Source organism: Tachypleus tridentatus, chromosome 5 (genome assembly GCF_004210375.1).
Source record: "Tachypleus tridentatus isolate NWPU-2018 chromosome 5, ASM421037v1, whole genome shotgun sequence".
NCBI lineage: Eukaryota > Metazoa > Arthropoda > Merostomata > Xiphosura > Limulidae > Tachypleus > Tachypleus tridentatus.
In genome coordinates this window covers 35,213,225-35,235,774 of record NC_134829.1, presented here as the reverse complement: position 1 = coordinate 35,235,774, position 22,550 = coordinate 35,213,225, and the positions used below count along the sequence as shown (strand labels likewise).

The 22,550-nt window shown below is 36.9% G+C and overlaps 1 protein-coding gene and 1 long non-coding RNA gene across 6 annotated transcripts in view; one reads left to right on the top strand and one right to left on the bottom strand.

Annotated features, from left to right (window-relative positions):
* The window catches only part of MESR6 (misexpression suppressor of ras 6), a 426,053-nt gene that overhangs the window by 346,879 nt on the left and 56,624 nt on the right, over nt 1-22,550 (bottom strand). The window lies entirely within an intron of this gene.
* LOC143250922 (uncharacterized) overlaps nt 16,123-22,550 on the top strand; it is a 37,642-nt gene continuing 31,214 nt past the window's right edge. The window contains exon 1 of the long non-coding RNA XR_013028434.1: nt 16,123-16,350. This is a non-coding gene — a long non-coding RNA (uncharacterized LOC143250922). The remainder of the gene's footprint in view (nt 16,351-22,550) is intronic.

Genomic DNA, 22,550 nt, shown 5'->3' with positions numbered 1-22,550 from the left:
GAGTCAATACTCAAACATAGAATCTCTGCGCTGAATGCCATTATTGGGGCTACAACTAAAATCTATTTTGAAAGTGAAGCATCTTCAAATCTCGTCAACACTATTCTGCCTCTAATTCTCATATAAACTTGTATAACCTACAAGTGGCGCCATCTAAGATCACCTGTATAAATTATTATTATTATATGTTTTAAAAGCAATTTCATTAATTTGAACAACAATCAAGAACTCTCTTGCGCGTATGTCACAATTAAGCCAGACATCACAAATTAAGTGACTGTAATAATTCAGTCGGTTCTGTATTTTAATATCCAGCTTGTTAATCGTACTTTTGTTATACTATTGTGCTGATACAACCTATGTGAAAACAACATACGATAAAGCTTAACGTTAGCCTTTGCCGTGAATGTTTCAAAAACATCTTACACAAATGATAACAGATATATGTTGATAGAAGAAAACCACAATTCGATAAATATTCTAATCACGTAAAAAGCCTGTAATATATCACTTATTTCGTTACTTGTCACACTGACACATCAATTGGACAGATCGCCTGGTACGCTCGTGTTAATTTATATTGAATTTAACAACACTTTTACGAAACCCTAGCTCCACTTTATCTAAACTTCCAATCCAATTTGCTTGTTTATTTTTGAATTTTACGCAAAGCTACACGAGGGCTATCTACGCTAGCCGTTCCTAATTTAGCAGTGTAAGACTAGAGGGAAGGCTGCTGGTCATCACCACCATCACCAACTTTTGGGCTGCTCTTTTACCAACAAATTGTGGGATTGACTGTCACTTTATAACGCTCCCATGGCTGAAAGGGCGAGCAGGTTTGGTGTGAGTGGGATTCGAACCCGCAACGCTCAGATTGCGAGTCGCGCGCCCCAAACCATCTGACCGTGCCGGGCCTCCAATAAAATAACGCTATACCCAAAAAACAAAACCCATTTTACATACAGAAATGAAGAAATTCTTTCTGAACAGGAAGTTTGCCAGTTATTGTTAACAACTCAACTTCACACTTAATAGTCTGTTAGTTTATGTAACAAAATAAAGTTTTATGTCGTTGTTTTTGTTTGGGGGGGGGTGTACAAAACTAGTGACTTTCAGAAAACATTATTACAACACCTACGTCAACAGTCGTCATCCTGGAGTGCCGAATGGCCGACAATACAAAACACTTTGTATCACATATCTTGACTTCTAAGAACCCTAGAAACTTGATTTTAAAAGTCATGCCTCACTACTGGAGTTAAGAATGATTATAATGGTGGTTATGAATTTCAAAGTGTCCGCCTTATTGAATTTTAAAGTGACAAGCGTTCTATTCTTATTGATGGTAAATCTGTACTTTCACTGCACATTGGAATCAACCTCTAACTGTCCCCGATGGTACAGTGGTATGTCTGCGGGCTTATAGTGCTAGAAACTGGATTTCGATACCTGTGGTGGGCGGAGCACAGATAGGACTTTGTGTAGCTCTGTGCTTAATTACGAACAACAATCTTTAACTACATACCATCACTATCAGATTTAAGGTTACCATAAGTAAGAATTTTCATGTGACATCCATCATCAGTTTCAAATAACCAATAATCTGTAACATGCTTTGCAAAAATCTTTCAACTTGGCATTTCTAAATTTAATTTCAAAACGTTACTAAAATGATAGCAAGAAGTAAGGTTAGATTTGAAAAAACCAGCAAATTAGGCCTATAAACACATATATGTAATTTCAAACACTGGTCGTTGGATTGGTTGGATGATTTGAAGCAAAACTATACTGGGTTCACTACTGTATCCACCGCAGAAAATCGAAACCCGGTTTTTAGCTTAAAATTTTGTAGACTTAACGCTGTCACAGCGAAGAACAATTTCAAAAGAATCGACCTTTTTAAGTCAACATACAGGTAAATACTTCTGGAAAGTTCCACTAATGGGTGATAAGTGAGAAACACATGCTTTTGACTGAAGGAAAATTTCTGTAGCGTCATCAGTAATCAAACGCTGATATGAATGGGAAGTCTACCAGTTTTATTGACAAACTCAAAATGGAAGTCTACCAGTTTTATTGACAAACTCAAAATGGAAGTCTACCAGTTTTATTGACAAACTCAAAATGAAGATAGGATATTTAAATTTCGCGCAAAATTGCACGAAGGCTATCTGAGTTAGTCGTCCCTAATTTGCCAGTAAAAGACAAGAGGAAGGATAGCTAGTCATCACCACCACCGCCAACTTTTGGGATACTCTTTTACCAACAAATAATGGGATTGACGACCGTTCATATTATAACGCCCCTTCGCCTGAAAGTGCGAGCATCTATGGTGGGGCAAAATGAAGGAAGTGATTCAGCTGCTGTTTTCCTAACCATGTAGATACAAGCAATGATACTTTTTAAACTTTCGCCAGCCACACGTTCAAGATTCTGACCCAAAACGATTATTTACCAACCTACACAAAAATAATTTTAACTATTCTAGAAACCACCACTGCAAAGTAGGTGAACTGAATCATGTGTACAAGAACATGATAAGGACAGAGGAAATTCAAACAGATGTCTCATAGTGGGTGGCATAATTGTAAAACCCGTCTGGAACTTAGATGCTTTCAGCAATGCATGTATTGCACTTTACACGTGTCAAAGCTTGTACTTGCAACTTCTATGTAACTCGTTTTGAATCCGGCAACCTACTTCATTGAGATAACTCTGTGGAAGCAACAAGATGATGGTACAGGGATGGTAAGGTACTCGCGAGAGAATATAGAACAAAATAATCTACCAAAGTTGGAGATGCAAATTCATATATTGGAGGCAATAATGCGAAAGATTCTTTCATCCTGTATATTGCACAAACGCTTATAGATATTGCACATCATCGTAGCAATACATGAAGGTGTCATGTCAGAGTTGGAAATATGAGTCTTGGTATTAGCTCATAAAAAGAGGTTGCAATGGTATTGCTCTTACTCGCAGTAGAAGCAGCAAAACACAGATTTACTGTTCTCATTTACAGTCAAGAAACAGACGTATTGCTTTTTACATCAAGACTTCTTAATAATAAAGTAGCTGTGGTGACTGGTACAAGTGACTAGCGTCAGTTTATTACATTACCAAGTATTTGGTTTGGTTTGTTTTGAATTTCGCGCAAAGCTACACGAGGACTATTTGCGATAGCCGCACCTACTTTAGCAGTGTAAGACTGAAGGGAAGAGAGCTAGTCATCACCACTCACCGCCATCTCTTGGGCTACTCTTTTACCAACGAATACTGGGGTTGACCGTTACTTTATAACGCCTCCGCGTCTGAAATGGCGAGCATGTTTGATGTGATGGGGATTCGAACCCGCGACCCTCGAATTACGAGTCAAGTGCCTTAACTACCTAGCCATGCCGGACCGACCAAATACTTGTGGTAAATAAAACAAGATTCTTATGCCCTCACTGTGATAGAACAGGCTACCTCAACGGTAAATTAAAAAAGACATCCGTTGAAAGACATATTTCAACTCACAGAACCTCAGATGGACCTCATTCAAGCACAAAAGGCACTGTCCTAAGGACTGACTACCACCAACACATGACTCTGACACATCTGGTGAGTATTGCCAACTGTACTGGAGAAGGCTCTTCTTCATCCCACTCTTCCAGACTCTCAGGAACGTGGCTGAAGATGACGGATTGTATGATGACATAATTGTCCAAGGTTGCACCAGCCTCAATAGCTGTTGTCGAATTAGTTAGACGAACCTCTGGTGCCAGTAACCCAAACTCAGTGAATCAGAATTATAGTAGATCAGTGAGATGTTTCTACTAACCAAAGATTTAGTAAACACGCCGGTGTGAGCCGAACATGGAAATGTACTAAGATATAAACAGCCATCTAGACCCTGGTGTATTTATGAGTACGTATTTGTGTACGACAGAACTTAGACAAATGATAAATTTGGAATTCAAAATGTCTGTATGAAATATCTATTCATTGTACACACCTTGAAACAAGTTAGTTGTGAAATCTTCTTGAATCTAAAGCAGGAATATATTGTTTATAATAACTTCGAAGTAAAAGTAACGAAAAGTGTATAATGATATTTCAATAGCGCCAAAACTACTATGTCCAGTGTCGATGTGGCCTTTCGTTCAATGCGAGAGTTCTTCCGGCTGACTGGGATACGACGAACAGAGACGTGGTACATACGTCATCTACATTAGCAAAGTGCTTGTGCAACAACGTTTTCGATGTGAATTGGATTAAGTTGGTGAAGTATAATTTCCATCAGTTTGGTTTATGCCACAGTATAATTAGGGTAAGAATTTATAACACTTTATTTTAACACTAATTTGTTTTGTTTTATAAGATTGTACCCAAAAGTACATATTGCTTCCAGAGAAACTATAACGTAAAATACGTGTAAACATGCACTAATACAAAACGTTTACAGAATTTCAATGAGATTGATTGGTTGCTTGTAATTTAGTTTGTAATTTACATAACTGACTGGCTATCTGTGCTCTACCCACCACAGGTATCAAAAGTCTGTTTCTAGCGGTGCGAGTACGCAGGCATACTGCTAACGCCATTGGGGGACATTTCAATAACAGATAAGGGATTCGTGATTCAGTCGTGTGAAACACGTAACACATCACTGAGGTAACCACTGTAACTCATTCATGCGACTGTTGCTATGATGTTTAATCAACAATCTAAGACAAATATTTTATTATGTATTTGAGTTTCACTAACATCTTACTTCATAATTCTCCTCCATACAGACTAGATATACTTCCGCAGGGTCCCTAAAAACATAAAATTACGAATGAAAAACACGTTCCTTCCTTTTGAAGTTCATATCTCATGCTATGTTGTATCCTACACAATGCACAATTATGCTCGTTCACGGCACGCGTACGATTTACTGACGTCACTACAGTGCAAATCGCAACATTAAGCTTCCCTTATGCGACATCGTTATAGCGTTTATTGGCTGACAGACAGATAATACACTACTGTATACTAGTTCGAGTTGTTAAAACAGGTGATTCCTCCAGGCGACATTCGGCCCTCTTTCGGGGAAATTGCAATATTTCGTACTTCTAATACATCTCGACTTTTTTTACGTATGGAATCTAGTGCTAATAGTACAACCAAATCCACATACTGATACCCTGGTTATTCATAATTAATTTATCATATTATTCAATTGTTGCATTCAGCCCAAAATTCAGCAGAAACCCGATTTCACATAAAATCAGCCATGCTGCATTAATGAATTCATGAAACAATGACGTAAAATCATACCCTATAGAATGAAATGAAAACAGGGGAATAATTTCTCTTTAACGAAGGATATCTCTAACCTCATCTAGCTGGCTTGGTCTCGCTTTCATAGACCTAATTAATCACCTAAACTTAGTCACCATGCTAGAATGATATTCGTCTTTACAATAAAACAACATATTTTAAAGGAATATTATATTAGTGTTAAACTGTTAAAGATATTTTAATTTCCTACAAGAATTTTTTGCGATTAAAGACTTCGATCGAGAGTATCATGTCCATCCAAAGTGGCATAGCCAGGTAGTTAGGGATATTCCTAACATGTCTAGCAGGCTGACATAGCTAGGTAGTTAGGGCGTCAGACTTGCAAGCTGCGTGTCGCAGGTTCCAATCTCCATCTTTTCAGCCGTTGGAGCGTAACAACGTAATGGTCAATCCCACTATTTGTTGGGAAAAGAGTAGTTCAAAAGTTGGAGGTAGGAAGTACTGACCAGATGGCTTCCTTCTAGTCTTTCACTACTAAATTAGGGATGACTATCGCAGAGAGTCCTCGTGTTGCTTTGAGCGAAATCAGAAACAATATTTCTAGTCGTTCGACCAATATATGAGACCTTGACTCGTAATCCGAGGGTCGCGGTTTCGAATCCCCGTCACACCAAACATCCTCACCCTTTCAGCCGTGGGGGCGTTATAATGTGGCAGTCAATCCAACTATTCGTTGGTAAAAGAGTAGCCCAAGAGTGATGACTAGCTACTTTCTCTCCAGTCTTACACTGCAAAATTAGCGACGACTAGAGAAGATAGGCCTCGTGCAGCTTTGCGCGAAATCCAAACCAAACCAATCGACCAATATAACGTCATCACTCAATCTAAATCGAGCCTTGGAAGCAACTAAAAGAGTTATCATGGTGTAAGCATTCATGAAGAAGGATAAAAACGATTGTTGGAGTTTTTAACACCTTGTATTTATACGATTGTTGGAGGTCTGTTTTTAACACCTTGTTTTATCTGGAATGCCACATATACAACAAAAACAGTTTCTTCCTTCGATTAGCTTCTGATGTGCATTCCTGGCAAGGATGAAAGACAATAAAGGTTTAAAATATCGAATTGTTTTATATCCTCTTATATCCATATAAATACAATCACTAGTTGTTTGATTCTATAAATGCTAACAGAAACATATATTTTAATTAATTCTGTAGTAAGAAAATACAACACATCTACTGACAAATATTATAATACATATTTCTTTACGGCGATTCATACCTAATATGTGTGTTGCCTGTGCATTTGCAAAATAAACAAATAGATCATTAAAGCATTATTTTCATATATTCTGTCGAGCACTTAAAACAACACACAGTGTTCTCGTTTAGTTATCAGAACAACCTTCATACGTTCGTTAACTCAAACCTAGTTATGATAAACTACATTAAGTACATTCTGCGTGTGTGCTGTTAGAATGTGCAGGCACACACATATCTTTGTGACGGTGGAAACCAAAGTATCATAACAAAAGTGCCACCTGAGTACAGAATCCCACTATTTTCGTTCCTAAGCAACAGTGGCTGTACCAACCTTGTACACTGGATAAACAAATGCTTTGAACACATATATATGTAAAAACGGCTAGTATGAGTTGAGAAAAAATTTGTATGTAGAGGAGCGAACAACGTTAAGGTCGAAACGTTGTTCGCTCCTCTACATAAAAAAATTTTCTCAATTTTTACCAGTCATTTTTACGTATATTTTTTCTCTACAAGTGGGTTTTCTCGTCATCACAGATGATCTGAACACAGTAATCAGACCTTTGCGGTCGGTCACATTACATGTTTAGAGTTTGATTCGTAGTATATTACATTCGTGTTTGGGACGAAGCAAAAACAAGCTACTAGTGTCTGAAAGATGTATGCGATTCTGTCAGCTTAAACTGATAAACAGTAAATAACGAAGGTAGCTCACAAACACAGCAGGGAAGCCGCAAGCAACACGCTGAGAATATAACTTCTGCAACTTGTTTACTGGAAAGAAAGTGACAGAAATTTCTGCGAATTATTTCTTCTTCCTCCTGTGTTGTTCAGTGTCGGTCATAGTTCGTTGTACAAACAATCCTTGCAGTGTGAAAGATTTAGGACTTGTGGTGGATTTTATGTCAAGTTTTTTTCATTTATAATTCCTCTTGTTCATACACTCTACTAATCATCCAATTTTAGTTACCATTATGAAGTGTTACTCATCCTTACATTTAATGAAGATATTCTACAGGAATATAATGTTCGTGTTAGACTGTCAAAAATATTGTTTTTTTTACAAGAATTTTTTTTGAGATCAAAGACTTCGATCCACAATATATCTTCTTTTTGAAGCCATTCTTTAGCAAGGCTTAAGTTAACCATTGTTTACTGATTTATTACATTTCAATGTAAAAATGTGATTGTTCTTGAAATCAAAAGTATAGGACCGCAAAATACTATCCATCAGTAGCAAATATTTTTCTTTTATTTACCATATCCAAACACTTCTCACAACATGTCTCTTACAACTACTACCACCATGTTCTATAAAAACGTCTGATTCGTGCAATAGCATTAACTGTTTTCATCGTAGTGGTTTCTTTACCATTACATTAACAATATTGTTTGTGGGGGGTACTTGTTCCAGGTATCTGCAGTTTGGTGCTTTTTGTAGATATCCATCCCTCATTAGATATCTTTTCATTCTCCGTTTCCTCTTGTTTACCCCTTTGTTCTTATAAAAGACCATTCTGCACCCACAATACCTGATGTTCCATGCTTGTTTACTCACACGAGACATCACCTCTGGATTTCTCTCGTCATTCAAAAATTACAAAGTCTTGTGTTGTACTCAAAAATATCTTATTTAAGATACATGTGCGTTTGACCGAATGAGTTTTCGATTCGATAATGCATTTTATGGATCTTGGTATTCTGGTTAGGGTTTGATTCTCAGCATATGCAGTAATGCGTTTCTTCAAAGATCTTTTCACTGTGTCCTACAGTTTCTCTCATGAGCAGAGGAACAACTTCAGGACGTCTACAGCAATATAAAGGACTAGTATCTCCATAAGTTAATCATGCAGAAGGCTAACCCTTTCCACTGTGAACATCACACCTCCAAATGCAACACCATGAACATGACACTTCCAAAAGTTAAACATGCAGAAAGTTATCACCTTAAACCGTGAACATTATTCCAGGGTCACAGCCCACAAATAGTGATTAGTCATCAAAAGGTGCTTCAGACAGGTTGCCTTTGCTTTAACACTCGCAAGGCAAACACCACTTATTATCTGTTTCAATCAAACGGAAAAAGAATGACCGCCCCTATAACAAGCAGCGTCCTCTTTGGGAAGTAAACAAAACCCAACCAGACCACTAAAATTTAAAAATTCTTTACAAGTGAAGCAGCGCACCAGTTCTCAACATGAATACAGTTAGTGCTGTATATCCTTACAATTGGTAACTTCAAAATATTGAGAGACCAAGTTCCAAAAACTAACGACTCTATACCAGCAACATTCCCTGTCAGTTCCCTACTCCTAATGGTTCATTCCAAATTAGGGTATGTCAATTTCCTCTGTCTCGCTGTGTTGAGAGACAACTCTGGAGCAAGTTACCAAGAGCGTGTACAACGTGCCTTTTTCCTGCTACTTATAATACACCACATTCTCAAGATTACCTACAGTCGTCAAGTCACGCTTCCATCATGTTGTATTCTATCTGTGATGCAGTGGGCCATTTCAGGCCGTTAATGACATCCATAATTTTCACCACGCTAACACTCAGTTTGACATTATGTTGCATTTTGCAATATACATTAGGTAAATTTATGTAAACCACACTTCAGAACTGTTTAAAACATTCGGTTAAAGTAATGAATAATGCCATTTGAAATTCATAGCTTGGTCCAGACTTTAATTTATATTTAGTTAAAATATGGAGATACTTAGCAAATAAGGTTCTTATAAAGTTATTTTTAAACTGAAAAATATGTATCATGATGACTGAGACCTTAAAATACCTTCCACGTTATTTACTAAAGTTTTCTACGTAACAAATTGCCGTATGACTCACAACCTGAATAATGTCGAATGCGTTGAATTAGTGCAATTCCAGTCATTTACCACAGAGAATAACTGAACAAGAAAGAGACATCCGTTCTTGGTTTATATATTAAAAAAAAGTGTCATAATAATACGTCGACCATAACCAGCTACGATTTGTTTGTTTGTGGATTTCGCGCAAAGTTACACGACGGCTATCTGCATTAGCCGTTCCTAATTTAGTAGTGTAAGACTAGAGAGAAGGCAGCTGGTCACACCATCACCCACCACCAACTCTTGGGCTATTCTTTTACCAACGAATAGCGAGTTTAACTATCACATTATAATGTCTCCATAGTTGAAAGAGCAAGCATGTTTGGCGTGACGGGGATTCGAACCCGTGACCCTCAGATTACCCTAACCACCTGGCCAAGTCAGGTCCTTCTTCTTTGTAACTATCATACATTCTACTTCAATACAGTTGATACTTAAACTATTTTTCTACTTTTTAATAAAAACTTGTTAAAAGACGTACTTTTGTTTCTCGCCCATGAATGTCCAGTTCTTCCAACACTGTCACTAACACCACATGTTTCACTCCATCAAAAGTTCTGGTATAATAAATAAAACACAAGAATACGTCATCCTTCATTTCTACTGACCTCTCCAAAAACATTTGTACCGTAATCTTCAATAAAACCACACTGAATATCCGGTTTTATTACACTTCTAGCTCTCATCATCAACACAACTAAGGATCTTTGTCACATAGCTCATTAAACTAATGGTTCAATAGTGTTCAAATTGGCCATGGCAGGCCAATCAGCCATGGAGACAAAAGATCAGAAAAACAGCGGTATGTGCTACAGGTCACGTGAATGCCTTAATTGAATGACTGCAGCTGTTGACAATTTGGTTTGGTTATCAATTTCTTAAAAAACGTATTTATAAAGTGTGGATGTGATAATCTAAGGCTATAAACAAATAAATCTTAGCCATTATACGTAACTAAGCAAAATTTTGTTCATTTGCAATTCCGACTATTATATTTCTCTTTATTTTTCGCTACGCAGTACTATTTGTTCGTCTAAACACAACTAATTTAACAACAACAAAATCGATTAATGGATACTTACCACTTCTGTACTCGAATAAACCTCAGGTGCCCAAGGTTTGTTTTGCTTTATCGCAAATCCACGCAACAAGCTATCTGAGATCTGGGAAATGAATCCCAGATTCTAGCGTTGTAAATCTGTAATCTCACTGCTCTTCCACTGGGGAAATTCCATTAAAGTAAATATGAAAGAAGACAACTTGAAAGTGGTTTGTTCTGTTTTTATGTGGTTCAGTGCTATGTAACACCCAGAAGAACTGATGTACATCAGCAGTAACGAAAACGATATTTTGCCAATACCTTATTATTTGTCCTCATACAAACCATAGCTTTAGTTAAATAAGAAACCCCGCAGTAATTTGCTATTCATGTGCTTCACGTTGGACTGTTTTGTAGAATATGTGAAATTGTTTATTATACACTTAAGCATCTTGATGTTCTGTGGCTTTCAATATACATTAGCCGACAAGCAAACATTTTCATGATTTAGAGAACTCGGGAATTTCTACTCTTTTCTTTTCCATCCAATAATTGCCAGTTATAAGCGAAAAACAGACGATATGATCGTATTTAAAACTAAAACAATAAATCTAATGTACTGTAATCACACCATTCTCTGACGCAAATAAATCTGTTGTCGGGCAAACAACACATGTACCTCAAACTTAAGAACATCTTTAATAAGAAGGCATGTTTCTTTGAACACGAATTTATTGTAACTAATCAAATACATATAAGCTGCATACTCAACAATACACCAATAAGATTAAAGGCTTACAAAGCAGGGTTCGAATTGCGCTGAAGATAGCTCAGATTGTGTTTGAACTAAACAAACAAAATATTTATTTACCTCCAAAATTGTTGTTTGTTATTAAGCACAGAGCTACACAAAGGGTTATCTGTGCTCTGCGCACCAAGGATATACAAACCCCGTTTCTAACGGTATAAGTCCGCATCTATAGACCTATAGAGCACAGGATAAAACAGGTAACCAGTGGACAACTTGCATACCCTACGAAACTCAGGGAACGTTGAAACACAGTGGAACAGCCACATAATTCGCCAGCCCTCCATTCGCCAGGTATATATTTTTCTTTGGACACAAATAGGGTGTATTTGTTATGTGTGTTGTCCATACACCTGACAGAAACCCTGACAGAACTTAAGGAGGTTACACTCTTTTGGATACACCGTATTCTGCTCTTGTGGATTGTAGTTAGCACAGGTGCTTATTAAGAATAAAAAAGAAGTTGTACAACATCTCAAGATGCATCATTTCTGGGCCATCATACATATTCACCATGTAAAATAGATCCATCATTATATTCACCATGTAAAATAGATTAAAAGAAACATCACACACACACACACTCCGCAAGAATTAATTATTTTCCTTACCTATAAGCAAGCCTTTTAATTGTCGGGTGTGTTTCTGTACATCAGAGTCATAAATTAGTTTACTTATCCCATTAAATTCTGCTGAGACCTTGTTAGCCTAGATTCACAACCAGAGTTTATAACCAAAGCCAAGTATCAATAATCTTCTTAAGGCACATTATTCTGGCTTGGTACGTTACAACAAACGTGTCAGCTACAAAGGCTGATCGAATCCCATTCGAGTTGATTCTTCTATGGACTATTATAGTGCGCCCTAAGTTTGATACTCCCCCCCCCAGTGGCACAGTTGTATGCCTGCGGACTTATACTGCTAGAAACCGGGTTTCGAAACCCGTGTTGGGCAAAGCAGGTTCAACTAAGTACATTATATAGGTAAATGAATGTTCCGATATACCCTAATGACTTTGTAATTAAGCACAAAGTTACACAATGGGCTATCTGTGCTCTGCCCACCACAGGTAACGAAACCCAGTTTATAGTGTTGTACGTCAATAGGCATACCACTTGCCCTAATGGAAACGGTTTCTTTGGTGTTTTTTTTTTAGAATGGAGAATGAATATTGTGAAGATAAATTCATAAATAGGTTATTTGGAATTTACAGTTTCGTCAACCAAGTTGCTTTTTTACTCTTATTTTCTTGTTATTAATGTCCATTTTTTTACTTATTTCAAATTGTATAAATGTAAAGTGTATCATTTCAATGTGTGAACTCAAATTATTTATTAACATAAATGTTCATCGAATAATGATTTTACTTTCAAGGTATTATCTTCTGAATAACAACGCTAGTCACAAAACTACCCTCTGAATAACAACGCTAGTCACAAAACTACCCGAAAACAAAAGTAGTAGTACCTAAAGGAATTTTTTTTTTTTAAATAAGTATACGGTTTTTGTTTTTACATTCCAGAGCATTAAATTATCTGGAAAGCGTGATAACCACAGCTCAAAATAAAACAAACACATTTATGCCGCATCAGACATGGCCCATGTTTGTTTGTAGACGTTGCTGTCACAAAAGATATGGTGTTACATTAATAACTTTGCTATACATTAAAATAATCCAATCCATCATTCGATTTACCACCATTTGTCACTGAATTATACAAGCTTCGGAGAATTCTGCACTTTCTCTTTTGTGTTTTATTCGCCAGTGTAAGAAGTACAAAAAAAAAAAATCAGTCAAAAACAAGCAAACAACCTGCATTTCATTCGATAGGTTTGTTATCAGAAAATATACTGGCAACCGAACAAATATAATGAAACTCTTTATATTCGAACACTGGTTTCTGTTTAAGTTATTAATCTCACACATAATCTACACCTCAGGTTTAATTATCTGTAATGATGCAGACGTGGTGTAACATCTGCTGTCTAGTATGACTTTTATCAGAAAGCGCAGATGTTAAATAGCGCACATCTATTATATGTTTACACTGCAACGAACAGTCAAGATCGAACCCGCTTTGGATCACTATTTAACACTATTGTAAATATTACACGAAGAGAAACCTCAGCTTTTATCAAGAAGAAATGGACCATCGTTTAACACTTGTAAATATTAGACGAAGAGGAACCTCAGCTTTTATCAAGAAGCAATGGATCACTGTTTAACACTATTGTAAATATTAGACGAAGAGGAACCTCAGCTTTTATCAAGAAGCAATGGACCACTGTTTAACACTATTGTAAATATTAGACGAAGAGGAACCTCAGCTTTTATCAAGAAGCAATGGTTCACTGTTTAACACTATTGTAAATATTAGACGAAGAGGAACCTCAGCTTTTATCAAGAAGCAATGGACCATTGTTTAACACTATTGTAAATATTACACGAAGAGGAACCTCAGCTTTTATCAAGAAGAAATGGACCATCGTTTAACACTTGTAAATATTAGACAAAGAGGCACCTCAGCTTTTATCAAGAAGCAATGGATCACTGTTTAACACTATTGTAAATATTAGACGAAGAGGAACCTCAGCTTTTATCAAGAAGCAATGGACCACTGTTTAACACTATTGTAAATATTAGACGAAGAGGAACCTCAGCTTTTATCAAGAAGCAATGGATCACTGTTTAACACTATTGTAAATATTAGACGAAGAGGAACCTCAGCTTTTATCAAGAAACAATAGACAACTGTTTAACACTTGTAAATATTAGACTAAAAAGAACCTCAGCTTTTATCAAGAAACAATAGACCACTGTTTAACACTTGTAAATATTAGACTAAAAAGAACCTCAGCTTTTATTAAGAAGCAATGGACCACTGTTTAACACTATTGTAACTATTAGACGAAGAGGAACCTCAGCTTTTATCAAGAAGCAATGGACCACTGTTTAACACTATTGTAAATATTAGACGAAGAGGAACCTCAGCTTTTATCAAGAAGCAATGGATCACTGTTTAACACTATTGTAAATATTAGACGAAGAGGAACCTCAGCTTTTATCAAGAAGCAATAGACCACTGTTTAACACTATTGTAAATATTAGATGAAGAGGAACCTCAGCTTTTATCAAGAAACAATAGACCACTGTTTAACATTTGTAAATATTAGACTAAAAAGAACCTCAGCTTTTATCAAGAAGCAATGGACCACTGTTTAACACTATTGTAACTATTAGACGAAGAGGAACCTCAGCTTTTATTAAGAAGCAATGGACCACTGTTTAACACTATTGTAAATATTAGACGAAGAGGAACCTCAGCTTTTATCAAGAAGCAATGGATCACTGTTTAACACTATTGTAACTATTAGACGAAGAGGAACCTCAGCTTTTATCAAGAAGCAATAGACCACTGTTTAACACTATTTTAAATATTAGACGAAGAGGAACCTCAGCTTTTATCAAGAAGCAATGGACCATTGTTTAACACTATTGTAAATATTAGACGAAGAGGAACCTCAGCTTTTATCAAGAAGCAATGGACCACTGTTTAACACTATTGTAACTATTAGACGAAGAGGAACCTCAGCTTTTATCAAGAAGCAATGGACCACTGTTTAACACTATTGTAAATATTAGACGAAGAGGAACCTCAACTTTTATCAAGAAACAATAGACCACTGTTTAACACTATTATAAACATTAGACCAAGATGAACCTCGGCTTTTATCAAGGTAAAGTGAACAACTGTTTAACACCGATGTAAATATTAGGCCAATAGAAACTTCAGCTTTTATCAAGAGACAGTGGACCAATATTTAACACTGATGTAAACGTTAGGTAAAGTAGGATCAAAGATTTTATCAACAAACGGTAAAATTCGCTTCTTTTGATTTTGCACACCAAACATGTACAAATCGCTATCATTCTATATTCAAAATGTTACAACAACGGAAACATTTATTAAAGTAATGAGAAGCAATTATAAAAAATTATATTTGTAAACCACTTTTTCCTTCCAAACATCTATTTAAGTAATAAATGTGAAATATGTGTTTAACTTTTATTTACACATTGAAATAAGTTGTTGCGTTGCAGAAATGTGCAGAAAGGAAGGGTTCAACGAAGTTACCCTTAATTAAAAAAAAAAGTTATTTCTTTCCTTTATGGTTCTTCAGCACAAAGCTACATAATAGGCTATTTGTGCTCTGCCAACCACGGGTATCTAAATCCGGTTTTTAGCGTTGTAAATCCACACCCAGGCCACTGTGCCACTAGAGGTGTAGAAAAATGTTAAGCGAGATTATACACGAAATAGCTTTAACTCAACAATGTGCTGAGGTCCAGTGGTAACCTATGTAATCTGTATAAGTACCTGGTTCAGGTCAGTTGTCTAGGTCCCAACTGATATGCTATGATCCAGTGGTAGCCTACGTAATCTGTGTAAGTACCTGGTTCACGTCAGTTGTCTAAAACCCAACTGATGTGCTACAGTCCAGTGGTGACCTGTGTAATCTGTATAATGTACCGTGTTCACGTCAGTTGTCTAAAACCCAACTGAAATGCTACAGTCCAGTGGTGACCTGTGTAATCTGTATAATGTACCGTGTTCACGTCAGTTGTCTAAAACCCAACTGAAATGCTACAGTCCAGTGGTGACCTGTGTAATCTGTATAATGTACCGTGTTCACGACAGTTGTCTAAAACCCAACTGATGTGCTACAGTCCAGTGGTGACCTGTGTAATCTGTATAATGTACCGTGTTCACGACAGTTACCTAGGTCCCAAATGAAGTACTAAGATTCAGTGGTCACGTGACCTATGTAATTTGTACAACGTTCCTCGTTCACGTCTAGCGGTGAGCTTTCAGACAAGAAAAGGTGAGCCGCAGAATTTTGTAAAAAATCTCATGATAAAAATAATTAAATGAATAAATGAAACGTGTCATATATATAGATATATAGATATATACAGATTAGTTCTGTGGACAGAATCGAAAATCAACAAGAGCATCTGAGATCGGTGAAGCTCGGAGTTGCACCGTCAACCGTTTTCACCGGGATAGAGACTGTTCATCAAAACAAGTCCAGAAAGTAAGTTTTGTTTAAATAGTCTGAGGCACTGAAATAATCTGCTAAAGTAAGATACCCTAGAGCTGGGAAAGGCTGCGAAACACTGGCTTAGGGCAAAGATGTAGAAACATGCTGGATTACAGTTAAAACATTAAGTTAAATACATCAGCGTATCTGGAATGATGCAAAATGAGCAAAACTTCATTTTATAACAAAATAGTGCCTGACGAAATACGAAAAAAACTATCAAACTCAACTAATACATTATTGTATTGCGACAAACACTATCATTTTTTCCATGAAGATTCGTTACTGCAGGTGCATTCTTAACGAGAAAAGAATAAAATATCAAACAACCGATGACGTAAAATATTGCTCATTACCATTATACGACTTTGCAATTACATTCGACACCTCAAGCTTTAATCCATCATAACCTACATAAAAAAAAAAAGTTCGTTAGATCCGTTTATGTTACCGCGGCTGATTTCGGCTAACATAGGCATGCTTATGTCACGAAGGGGGGTTTCGTAAAGCCAGGTGGCGGCCACAGACCTAAGGAAAACTTACTGTCCTAGGGGGCAAGTGGTGAACCGAAATGGCAGGGTGCCATGCGAGGAACACGAACGCGTACATAGAAGATTAACTCTGGGATCTAGTGAGCACCCAGAACATACCATGCTGAAAGCACGTGCCAGGGGTCTAAAGGCAATGCTCTACCTACTAGTTTTCCTGTTGACTCGAGGTTGACCTTTTCTCTCGAGCTTGGTTTGGTTTGTTTTGAATTTCGCTCAAAGCTACACGAGGGCTATCTGCATTAGTGGTCCCTAATTTAGCAGTGTAAGACTAGAGGGAAGGCAGCTAGTCATCACCACTCACCGCCAACTCTTGGGTTACCCTTTTACCAACGAATAGTGGGGACTGACCGTCACATTATAACGCCTCCACGGCTGAAAAGGCGAGCATGTTTGGTGCGACGGGGATGCGAACCATATGTACTGTTTTTAAAATGTTAGTTCAGTTTTATAAAAAAAAAAAAAAAAAAATGCAGTGTCTCAAGGCATCCAAACACGCTATACATAAGCGGTTTGTTGTACTCGTGCACATAAAATTATGTCTTAATGTACCCGGTGGCACAGCGGTATGTCTGCGGACTTACAATGGTAAAATCCGTGTTTCGATAACTGTGGTGGGCAGAGCACAGATAGCCCTTTGTGTAACCGTGTTTAATTATAAACAACAACACCTGTGTCTCAAAGGAGTGTCACAACATCCATAACAGATATACAAATGCACTGTTCTTAAGCTATTTGTTCTGTTTATGTACAATACTGTTTCTCCTGTTCTGGTACAATACTGTTTCTCCTGGGAGTGTCACAGCATCCAAACAGAACATACACATGTATACGGTTATTAAACAGTTTTGTTTATGTACGAGAATAATAACATAAAGTCTCTGGGGAGTGTCACGACATCCGAAAACAATCTGCCTTTGCTCAAAGCTGTCGTCATTGTGTCACACGTAAACAGATTATTTGTCACATGTTAACAATCTTGCTATACAGTTGCGAGTACTTTTAGTTTAGTTGTTCTGTCGCTCATGTAAAGTTGAGTCCAAGAGACATAACTTTGAAGTTACTTGTACCTACTGCTACACTGCTACACAGATATGGTGTGTTTGAACGTAACAGGAACTGCGACGTAAATTTTCTTGAACTAACAGAAGCACAAGCATTACAATCCGTCATACAAACAGCATATCCTGTACACTCGATATGATAAGAATCCTTAGTTTTAATAGCAATTACCTTGACATGAAATTCAACAATATAGGAAAACCTTCAGATCGAAATCAAAGAAAATAGTTTCGAGTTCCATTATTTTTGCGTAACAGAGCGTGACACTGCATGTTAACAACAATAAGTTAACAGGAAATTACTTAACAGTACGATTCATCAAAACAACCACATGATGTTTTTTTTAATGCCTTCTTTACAAGACAATGCTACTAGTTGTGCGCGATTCTTTGTTCCAAGGCGTTGAAAGTGTTCGAAGAGAATGTCCTCTCTCAGACAACTGAGGTACTTTTTCTTAAATCATTAGTAGCCTTAGAGTCTATTTGTATAAAGACGTAAATACGTACGTATGGTAACCACAATTATTGTCTGATATACATGAAAAGTAATCAACGTTATTTTCCCATTGTACTTAATATAATTTTAATTGATATCCCAACTTACTTTAAAATCAAATTAAAAAAAAGCATAATGACAGAGACATAAATATTTTTTCGATCTAAACACCACCAATCCAGACATATAATGAAATAATGACATGAAAAAAGGAACTTTTTAAAGTTTTCACAGCCTACTATTGTTTGTTTGTTTTTGAATTTCGCGCAAAGCTACTCGAGGGCTATCTGTGCTAGCCGTCCATAATTCAGTAGTGTAAGACTAGAGGGAAGGCAGCTAGTCATCACCACCCACCGCCAACGCTTGGGTTACTCTTTTACCAACGAATAGTGGGATTGATCGTACATTATAACGCCCCCACGGCTGAAAGGGCGAGCATGTTTGGTGCGACCGGGATTCGAACCCACGACCCTCGGATTACGAGTCGTACGCCTTAACACGCTTGGCCATGTCGGGCCATCACAGCCTACTAACTTATGATCAAACTACACTTTACAACTGAAAGTTACACAAATATCTCACCAGCAAATGGTTTATTGTTCCATTTCTTCTCCCAAGTTGATGTTTTAAAGGTTTCAAGTCTTTATTCTCAGTTGACTAACAGATATGTGACAAAGATAGTTACGGTACAAATCAAACATTGTTATCTCGTTATCGTAACCTTAAGTAACAAACAATCAACACCATGATTTATATTCTGAAAACGTAACTTTATTATTATTATTATTAGTTAATGGTTTGTTTTGAATTTCGCGCAAAGCTACACGACAGTTATCTGCGCTAGCCGTCCCTAATTTAGCAGTTTAAGACTAGAGGGAAGTCAGCTAGTCATCACTACCCACCTACAACTCTTGGGCTACTCATTTACCAGCGAATAGTGGGACTGACCGTCACGTTATTACGCCCCCACGGCTGATATAGAGCGAGCATGTTTGATGCGACGAGGATTCGAACCCGCGATCCTCGAATTACGAGTCGAGTGCCCTAACCACCTGGCCATGCTGGGCGTATTAATTAGTGACAACTGTTTTTAATCAAACCAAGTTTGTTTTTAAAGACACAACATATTAAAGTTCCATGAATGAACTTACTGACTTTTGATAGCAAATCATTATTAGGCTTAAGATTTCTCTTGAACTTTTAAATATGGATGTTTAATGATACTGACGCACTGACTTGTTTTTATTTTTGAATTTCACGTAAAGCTACATGAGGGCTATCTGCGCTAAACCGTCCCTAATTTAGCAGCTTTTTGATCTCCAAAGAATCTAATGGTGAGCTGATAATTTTATCAATTTTAAAAACTTCTGTTGTTTCTAGAATGCTTGCAGACGAATGTTGGAAATTTGCACATAGCGTCATCTGGTGTTGGTAGCTAAAGACACGTTACATTGGATAAGTGTTTCAGTTTAAATATGCACAACGCCACACTCAAACATTGCATTAAGCGAAGTGATATCGTGTACTACAATTAAAGAGGTCTAACAAATCTAAAGGTAGGCAGTTATTAATAATTATTTACATCGAAACCAATATTTCATCGGAACTATATCAGAAAACTTCGGTGTTATATGGAACAGGAATTGGCATACGCATGGAACTGTTTTGTTGTTTTTTGTCATACTGGTGTTCGCTATATTAGCATGTTTATTCTAAAACTACATACATATATACACACTTTAACACTATTAATCCACGTACCTACGTAGTGTGTGTTATTCACAGAGTTTAGTTTAAAGTATGCTGGGAGTGACATGTCGTGTGTTGAAGTTATGTCCAAACACCTTTGGCAGATTACATTATGTAACAAATTTTTTACCTTTTCTTGTTCCTGGGCAAAAAGTGTTATTTCCCAATTGCTTATGACTAAAGTAAATGGAAAAGACCTATTTTTCTCTTCAAACTTTGCTTTTGTGACCCGGGTAATACAATTTTCAAATTTACCCATTTTCCAGAACATTTCAGGTAGATTCAGTGCTGAGACTTCAATGACTTGATCAGAGTTCTTGTTCTAACAAAGTCGAATGCCGAGTTTTTTATATCTAGGCTCAAGGAGTGGGCTTTGTCAGATGAAAGTGTGCAAGTCACAAGACAGAGGAGGGTCACTGACATTTTATTAAATGTTTCTTCACTCGTCAAGATCGGCTCTGCTTCTGCCACAATGTATCCGGTTTGTGCGAGGCAATTGGAATTGCCTGTAACGCGAACGAGTGACACCTCTTCATTGATCGCTCATCCAGAAGCCTCAAAGCTGTGCTGCTCTATAACGGGAATAAGTATCCATCTCTTCCCCTGGCTCATTTGGTGCACCTCAAAGAAGAATACAACAGCGTCAAGATATTGCTAGAAGCCTGGAAGTATGATAAGTATGGCTGGGAGGTTATCAGAGACTTCAAAATGGAGGCATTCCTGATGAGACTTCAAGGAGGCTTTAGCAAGTTTCCCTGTTATCTTTGTCTTTGGGACAGCAGGGACACCGCAGCGCACTACAACAGGAGGCACTAGCCACAACGGACATAGTTCTTTGTGGGAAGGCACAATGTCATGTGCGAGCCACTAGTGGACCTCCAGGTGTTGTTCCCACTATTGCACATAAAATTGGGTCTTATGAAACAGTTTGTCACAGCTCTTGATAAGGAGTCTGCAGCCTTCAAGCACCTTCGAGACTTCGTCCCTAAGCTGTCTGAGGCAAAGGTCGAAGCTGTTGTCTTCATTGGACCACTAATAAAGAAGATCCTAGAGTACAAATCTCGAAAAACTACTCACTTCTAAATATTTTTGTATAACTTTAGTATAAATACATGTAAATCTTGATTCATATGTTATTTTATTCAGACCTTATGTAAATGAAAATGTGCAGATTTGCCCGTTTTTACATAGAAAATAAGTTAATTTCTAAATTTCATTATCTAGGTCACAAAAGCAAAGTTTGTAGGGAATAATGGCCATTTTCTGTACTTTTACAACATAAGCAATAAAGAAATAACACTATCCAGGAACCGAATTTGTGTTGCATAGTGTTATATATGTGTCTATATACATTGTATCGCCAGTTAATATTGCATAATCACTAGTTTTCCAGGTACACAAAACTCTCAAAACAGCCGTAGAAATAATGTAGCTATGTTACAAATAGACTGCTTCATGTTAATGTTGTCTCGATTATTAAAGAAATAAACGGTTTGATATAAATTATGAAGCAACAACAAAGAAAGTAACGTAATCATTTTTAGATAAACTACTGATCCTTTGTACTGATTCACGCCTGTAACTATATATATAGAGGATCCGCATGTTTGCTATAGCGAAACATTACACATCTACGCGCTCTCCATCGCGGGGAGTCGAACTTATCAGTGAATCCCCTGGCGACTACTGATATGCAGATTTCGGACAGGTTAATTTTTTTTTTACTGTGTTAGCCTCTGTAATGTCACCTTCAAAATGTTAATGATGAGCAGTTATGTTTTTATTTCATAATACAAAGCATTTTCACGTGCGTTTTAACGGTAACCGAAAAACATTATTCTGTAATATTAGGTTGAGGAATAATTCGTGAGCGTTTTTAAATAATTTCATTCAAGCATTACATGCAAGACTATACAATACTTCAATGCATGAACACATTACACCCAAAACATTTATTATGATACTTTATTTCATGTAATACCTAGGTATATAGTATGCATTGTTTTAAACGAAATTGCAAGAAACTAAATGCGAAAAGCAGATGGTGTCGAAAATGCTCGATTTTGTCCACTTGACATTCCATTTAATGAGCTGAAAATGAAAGCAAAAATTAAAGACATATGAAAATCAAACACACCATCTATTAGAGCAATAAATTATCTACCAAATGACATGAAATATTTTGTGAAAGCGTTTCATTTATGAATATATTTTGTTAACTTGAAAAAACGCTCACAAATTATTCCTCAACCCAATATAATGTTTTCCGTAGAACACTCAAGGCCATCAACAGTGTGTGACAAATGATCATACCTTATCATACTTTTTTTCTTTTTGCTT